Source organism: Mastomys coucha, unplaced genomic scaffold (assembly GCF_008632895.1).
Source record: "Mastomys coucha isolate ucsf_1 unplaced genomic scaffold, UCSF_Mcou_1 pScaffold18, whole genome shotgun sequence".
NCBI lineage: Eukaryota > Metazoa > Chordata > Mammalia > Rodentia > Muridae > Mastomys > Mastomys coucha.
In genome coordinates, this window is record NW_022196900.1 from 76,390,096 (window position 1) to 76,398,249 (window position 8,154).

The window sequence follows — 8,154 nt, forward strand, 5'->3', positions numbered from 1 at the left end:
CACTTGCAGCAAAAGCTAGGATTTCTGCAATGAACCCAGCTCCCTTAACTTTCATTTGGCCACCCAATGCAGACTTCATCATGTTGAACCACAGACTACATTGAATTTAGGCAGGAAGTTTGGTCTCTGGCCTGTACCCCTTCTGTTCCACACACTATTGCTATAATTTTAATAATGACAACTTGTCATGTACTACTTAGCATACAGCACCTCAGCCAATACTGTTTCTATTACAGTATCACTAAAAGTATGTTTCCTGTTGGTTTACATGTACGCAGTTGGCTTCTGGGGAAATATGGCAGGCTACATAACCCCTACTTACTACTCATGTCTGTGTTCTGGAACTATATACACCAGACCATTGTCACGTGACTTACATTGCTTCTCTGTGGAAGTAAAATATACCCCAGCCTCTTGCTGTCAGGCTGAACCTTGATGCTTTCAATGGCAAAAAAAGGGCATGAAAAAAGGCAGATCACTATTGAAAAGCCAATTGTTAGAGGTTTAATCTACTATTCCTTTCTTCCATTCTTGAATGTACTGTATACAGGGCTCTTCTTTCAGGAGAGACCTGAGACTGACTACAGAAGTAAATTTGCAATAAATTGCTAGCAAATGTGAACAAATGAGTCTTTGCACTTATAGCCCCTAAGATTATTGTGTTATTTTCTGTAGTACTGCAGTTCATCAAGGTAACCCTTTCAGTTTCATAAACATCCCCAAGTCAAGACATATGTTGTGTCAAATATACAACATTGCTCACATACAACAAAGACACCATCTATGTCTTAAACAATGAACATCTTATGCAATGTTCATCTGAGGCTTCAATATCCTGGTTCATGAGTCCACCCTACCATATCCCATCACCTTGAGAAATGCCCTCTTGATATCTTTGTTTCTCAGACTGTAGACCACAGGGTTGAGCAAGGCTGTGAGGACATTGTAAAAGAGTGAGATCTGCTTGTCTCGCTCAGGAGAGTAGCTGGAATTGAGCCTCATGTAGATGTAACTTGCTGGAACATAGAAGAATGTAACCACAGTCAGGTGGGAGGCACAGGTAGAGAAAGCCTTGCAGTGACCCTGAGTGGACTTGATCTTGAGGATTGCCATGGCAATACGAATGTAGGAGGCCACAATGAGGGAAATTGGAACAATAACCAAAACGACACTCAAGACCAAGTCCACCATCTCAGTGAGGTGGGTATCCATGCAAGCCAGGCTATGCACTGAAGGACCTTCACAGAAGTAGTGGTTAACCCTGTTGGGCCCACAATATGGCAGATTCATGGTGCATAAAGTATGCAATAAAGAACAAAAGAAACCAGAGATTCAAGTCCCTGTTGCCAACCATATGCACAGGCCCCAATTGAGGATGACAGTATAATGCAGTGGATAGCAAATGGCCACATACCGATCATAAGCCATGACAACAAAGAAGGTGCACTCAGTCATACCCAGGGCACCAAACACATACATCTGCAGCCAGCAGCCAGCAAAGGAGATGGTCTGAGAGTGAGCAAGAAGGTGCACCAACATCTGGGGCACAGTGGTAGTAACAAAGCTCATATCCAACAGGGAGAGGGTACAGAGGAAGAAATACATGGGAGTGTGCAGCTGTGTGTCCAGGCAGACCAGCATGATGATGAGCCCATTGCCCAGGACTGAGCTCAGGTAGATGAGAAGGAAGACAATGAAGAGGATGCTGTTGGTCATGGGGTCATTGGAGAATCCAAGCAGGATGAACTCTGAAACCCAACTTTCATTCTTCCCTGGAATCATCCACATGGTGGAGGCTGTAAGAGAATCCATTATTCTATGTGTCAGCTGACACATGCCAGCGATAGAGGCAGAAAGGGAAGATATAGTCTAAGGAGAAGCTCAACGGTGAAGCACTGATGCTGTTCCAGGGGACCAGACAGCTCAAAGCTGTGTCTAACTCCAGTTCCTGGAGATCTGACTCCTCCTCACTTCCACAAGCCAGACATACACATGGTGCAGAAACATGCATATAGATAATACCCATATATGTGTGTGTGTATACATATATAATAAAAATAACACTTAATATAAATAAAGTCTGGGATGTGATTCTGAGCTCGTTGGAAAGATTCTGTGCACTCTTCTCAAGTTACTGAACTTCTCAGTGCCCCAGTCTCTTCACCTATCAAATGAGGCTGATGACATTCATGGCTCTGGATCATGGTGAATATCTAATGCATCTCTCATAACTCCTGGAAACACCACACAACACATGACATGTCACACGATCTCTCACACTCTGGATCCATTTGTGGGGAGGCAGAGACAGAGGATGCCCACAGCAACAGAACTAGTTACACTCGCTGAAATGATGAGCACTGGGTTCAACTGAGAGACTGCCTCAGTGAATAAGGTGAGAGCAATTGAGGATGAATTCATGGCACTCTTTGACCACACACATACACATACACACACATACACACACACTCACACTCATACACACAGGCACTCACACAGGCATGAACACAACACACACAACATACACACACACAACATACACAAATGCATGGGCATGCACACATGCACACATATGTGCACACACACACAAGGATAAGCACACAGGTACAAGGACTAACACTAGACTTTGCAGAGAGAGTAAACAAACAGATGAAGAAGATAGAACCAATGTCGGTCAGACACAGGCTCACACACTTACAGTCATATGAGTAATGACAGATGTTCTTTTGTGCAATACACAGGAAAAATGTAGCCTTCCCAGGGAGTGCTGATGTGTCCTGCTGGTATTTAAGCATAAAAATTATTTTTTACACATTTACTTCAATATCACTCTGCCAACTAAAACAAAAAGCAATTCTAGGTGCACTGTATATTTGAGTGGTAAATCTGAAACAGTTTAATTTTTAGAATCAAATGTGATAAATATACTTAGCACTTTAGATTAAGCCACGGCAAACTTGCTTCAAAAGGCCACTTTCTATGAAGGGAAAATCTATGGTAAGTCAGTAAACCAAAAACCAAAGTACTCATAATATTTATACAAAGACTTAGAAAAGTATCAGATGCTCCAGGAGATCAGTGAACACTATTGAAGGCATTTCACAGAGGCAGCTGTCTATTAGGCACTCATGAGGGTAGGAGGTTCTCAGCACCATCACTCATCTGGACATTGCAGAGGAACACCACAGAGCCACGTCCACCTCTGCTTCTCAGTCTCACATCCCCCCATACCTACCAGCATGGCTGCAGGAACACATGTCTAGTGTCAAAGTCCTCCCTTCCCTGCTGTATAATATCTGAGTATGTTATGAGCCACTCTGGTGCTAATGAAGAGACAAAACAATGGGAGCTGGAGGTTAGCTATCATAAAAAGACAATGTACTGCTCTTGAAGAGGCCCCAGTGTGGTTCCCAGCACCCAAATGGCAGCCCACAGCCATCTATATCTTGAGTTCTGGTACTCCTTGTGACTTCCTCAGGGATCAAGCATGTGTGTGGAGTTGGAGGCAAAATGCTCATACACATAAGAAGAGACAAAGAAGAAAAGGAGTCAACCATGAAACATCAACATGCAGGTCAAACATGACATCCCCATGACAGTGTACAAAGGAAACTGTCCCAGGAGCTCATGTCTCTTAGATGTAAATAAAAATTGAGGACCAAATATATCGAACTCTGGAGCATGCTCTCTAACTTGTTATTCTGAAGCCTTGGTTCCCTCTTCTGTAGAATTCCAGAAGTAACCTCTTCCCTTGCAGGCTTGCTAGACTAAAATGTGATGATGTGCTGCACCTGCCCCAAGTACTGGCCGATGGTCCATGATGTTGAGACGCCATCCCTGCCTTCTGTCTGAGTCTCAGATTCCTAAGTATACTGGAGGAGAATTATGGATTACATAGTCCTTTATGGTTACATTGATAAGACTTTAAAATTCATGTGAGCACAGGATGGTGGTAGTGCACGAATTTAATCCCAAGTCTTGGAAGGCAGAGGCATTTGGGTTTCTATAAGTTCAAAGCCAGCCTGGTCTACATAGCAAGTTCCAAGACAGCTGAGAATACACAGAGAACACATGTTTGGAAAAAAACAACCAAAGAAAACAAACAAAAAAGAAGTTCTGTGAGCTGCTCAATGAAAACAGCAAATATTAAAAGTTAATTATATAAGTGACAATTAAGTGAATTATAATGGAATAAAGTCAGATACCTGAGAATGGTATTCAGCTCTATAACACCCACATAAGTAGAAAGTTTGAGGCTACAGTTTGATTTGTAACATTAAAAAAAAAAAAGAGCAACAAAAGCTCCAAAACTCTTCATATCCTGATGATCGACTATATTTTCCTGTGGTCTGTGTTCTAGCTGTTTTTTTAGTGTGGTGCATTTGCTGGTTTAAATACTGTATAGTGATATTGTGATCTCAACTGTTGTTTGGTGGCATGTTGGCATCCTTGACATGGACCATGATGGGTGTATTTCCCATCAGTAATTGGCAATCACCACTAATGAGAATTGTCTTGGCCTCAGCTCTGGCCCCTGCAGTGCTGTTACTAAGCATTGTTCCACAGCACTGACCTCAGCTCTTCTGACTAGTGCTGATGATCCCCATGAGCTCTGGACAGGCAGTCGAATCCAGACAGACTCTTCTCACCCAGGATCAATAAGGAGACAGGGTTCAGAGAGAAGCAGACAGAACTGATTAGTAGGATGATACATCCCCCCTGGCTGTGTTGATTTTATTCATGCAGATTTTATTATAGATTCATGACAAGAGGAGAGAGATAGACAGAGACACAGAGAGGCACAGAGAGAGAGACAGAGGCAGAGACATAGAGAGACAGAGAGAGAACATTTGACTTAGACAGGGATGTCTATAAATGGCAGAAAAGTAGTCACATGATAGGAATGGTACTTGATAAAAGCGAAAGAGGCCCAACTCTCACAGAAAGTATATTTGGGATCCTGCAAAAGAAAGAGACCAACAAGAAAAAAATGGGAAGAGGGGAGATGTTACACCTTTCTGATAAAAAGTGTACATGCCAGTTTTATTTCCTCAGATGAAATTGTCATGTTAGGAGCTTGCTGCTAAATACACTCACTTTTCTGGCATTTTTGAACTCTGGCTGGCTAGTTCAATTCAGCTGTTCTGGTCAAAGGCCTCTCAAAGGTGGCTGATTAAAACGTGATTGTCTTAGCTTTATGCTGAATTGCTCTGCTTGGTCTCAAACTAAGTATGGCAATCTGTTCTAATCTTCTGGCTCCTTCTCATTCTCTGGCTCATTCTGTCTTCAACTGCAACCTGTCCTGTACAATTGTCCCAGGAAAACTGCCTCCTCTTTTTCTCTATGTCTTTCTTTCTATCTATCTATCTGTCTGTCTGTCTGTCTGTCTGTCTATCTTTCTTTCTTTCTTTCAATATCTTTATTTATCTCTCTATCTCTCTCTCTCTCTGCATTGTTCTATTAAGTCACCTCTCTTTCCTGTGCTGTGAGTTTGGCATATCCTATTTCTGACTCATTCTGTCAAATCTTTCTCTAATTCATCATTTGTCCACAACTCAATTAGACATCATTTTGAACATAGTTGCATCCTTCTACAAACTAACTTTACCTTCAGTGTTAGGGATTGAAGGTGTGCACTAAGGGCTTGTAAGTATTCCAGACAGAGGAATTAAACATGTCATGCCAGCTGGGTCACACAATCCTTGACGGTCTTTGGATGTTAAAATTAAAAATTCTTCGCCAGGTAGTGGTGGCACACGCCTTTAATCCCAGCACTTGGGAGGCAGAGGCAGGAGGATTTCTGAGTTCAAGGCCAGCCTGGTCTACAGAGTGAGTTCCAGGACAAGCCAGGGCTACACAGAGAAACTCTGTCTCGAAAAAAAAATTTTTTTAAAATTCCTCGACAGAGTTAGGACTCAAAAAGGTAGGTAGACATGGCACAGCCTCATGGCTGCTCCCAGGGACTGCACACCCTGGTTTTTTTTTGTTGTTGTTGTTTTGTTTTTAATGACAGCATCAACAAGAGAGTGTCAAGCATGGCCCTACCTGCCCATGCTGAGATAACGGACAATGACCCAGAAGACATGAGCAGTTTGACAAAGGTCACCCAGCTAGTGAATGGTAGAACCAACTCCAGGACCTGGCCACTTGCGTCCTAGATGAGACGGACTCTACCATGTCTATCACATGCTTAATTTTGTGATTGCAAACTACTGGCTAGACCTGGGCTCTAACCAAAAATCTCTCTTGCAGCTCAGAGCTGGGCTTGACCCACAGGGGTCATGAGATTACCCTGAGGTCAGCATGAAGGAAAAGTGAAACTTGAGAGGTTTCATTCTGCACCAGGGGGACCCACAGGCCTGAAGGAGAAAATGGCGAGCTTTGAGAAAGAAGAAGCCTGCAGATCCACAGCTCTTGCAACCAGGGACTTCCTAATTAGCCCCCCAGATGACAATGCCTCATTAATAGACCATATGAGAATTGGCTCATTTCAGAAGATGACTACTTCAAAAGGTTTTCTCGATTTGTGTCTTGTATGCATAATGTTTTTGTACATTGTGAAAGTTTACCATTGTATTATTCAAATGCTGGTTTCTCTGTTCTCCTATCTTGTTTAAATCCAGAAAATCTCCTGTCTCATGTTTGTATAAGCAATTCTTACCACTTATTCTCTGCCTTGTCAATGAATGCTGATCACACAATGGCTGAGAAGAAGACAGAATAGGAAGGAAGGTTACGTCAGCCAGGGGAGGAGAGAGACAGAAAAGAATTTCAGGTCAAGATGAGGACAGTGTCTGAAAAGACACCATAAAAATAAGCATGTGAAGCCAAAGAGCTAGATCAATAATAATGTTGATTCTGGTATCATGAAACCATGACTGGGACACTTAGAGGAAGAAGTAGATCCTTTATCTTCTCAGCTATTGAGGTGCAGCTTGAAATAAATCTTGTGTTCTCTGTGTGTTGTAGGGGACTAGCAGAGACAAAGAAGCAAAGCTGCTGGATTAATTCTATTATTTACACTCATATTAAAAAGAATTCATTTTACAGTATCTGGAGAAGGAAGTGAGGGCAACCATAACAAGCAGTGAGGGATGGCCAGGGAAAGGCTGGCAGGTTGTCTGCAGGCAATGCCAGCCCATCCATGTAGTTATTCACATCCTTCCCTGTTGAGGACACTTTTGATGCAAATCCAAATGAGACAAAGACATCTTAACATGGTTTCCTATTTCTAAGAAGGCTACCCAGTGATCTCTCCACATTCTCTCCAATTTTGCAATTATAGTCCATGGATTTTCATGACCAGATAACCAACCTGTGAGTCACAACGACCTCATCAATATAGACCCTTACTTGGAAGACATTTCTCCTTCTAAACCAAAGGAATAACCAAATGTCCTGCATAGTGTTCTGTCCCCTGGGAAGTTTTCTCCTCACCACTGTCTTCTGATAGATTCCACAAATAGGACACAGTGCTCCTCTGCCCGTTTTTAGTTGGGGAAGGCATGTCACACAGAACCATGTGTAACCAGCATGACTTTGGTCCTCCTTAATACATCACAGAGAACTATACATGGGGACCACAGGCTCATGTTGTGGTGAGGATGCAGCAGTAGTAAAGCACTTGGGCCACTTTCTTATGCCTTTATGGTCTGCTAAAGATGTCTGTGGGTGCACACTTATATTTGATGAAGACAGTTTTGTGACTCAGCACATACCTGCCCTATTAATTATGGGCACCAATGTAAAAAATAATTAAAGAAAACAAGCCATATATATGAAGATATATATGCATATGTATTTATATGTACATTTACTTGTATGTATACACATATATGGGTACAGTCTTAGCATGTTATTGCTGTGAAGACACAGCATGACCATGGCAACTCTTATAAGGAAAAACCTTTAATGGGGCTAGCTTAGAGGTTCAGAGTTTAAGTCTATTATCAACATGAAAAAAAGCATGGCACCCTGCAGGCAGACATGGTACTGAAGGAGGAAAGAGTTCTATGTCTTGATCAACAGACATCATAAAGAGACTATATACTACCCTGGAGTACCTTGAGTATGTATGACCTCAAAGCTATGTCTCCACAGTGACATACTTCCTCTAACAAAGCCATACCCCTTGTAATAAGCCCATGGCTCCTA

General features: G+C 42.3%; 1 pseudogene; it reads right to left on the reverse strand.

The window, feature by feature from the left end:
- Positions 1–840: 840 nt before the first annotated feature.
- Positions 841–1,836, reverse strand: LOC116095535 (annotated as a pseudogene).
- Positions 1,837–8,154: the final 6,318 nt, after the last annotated feature.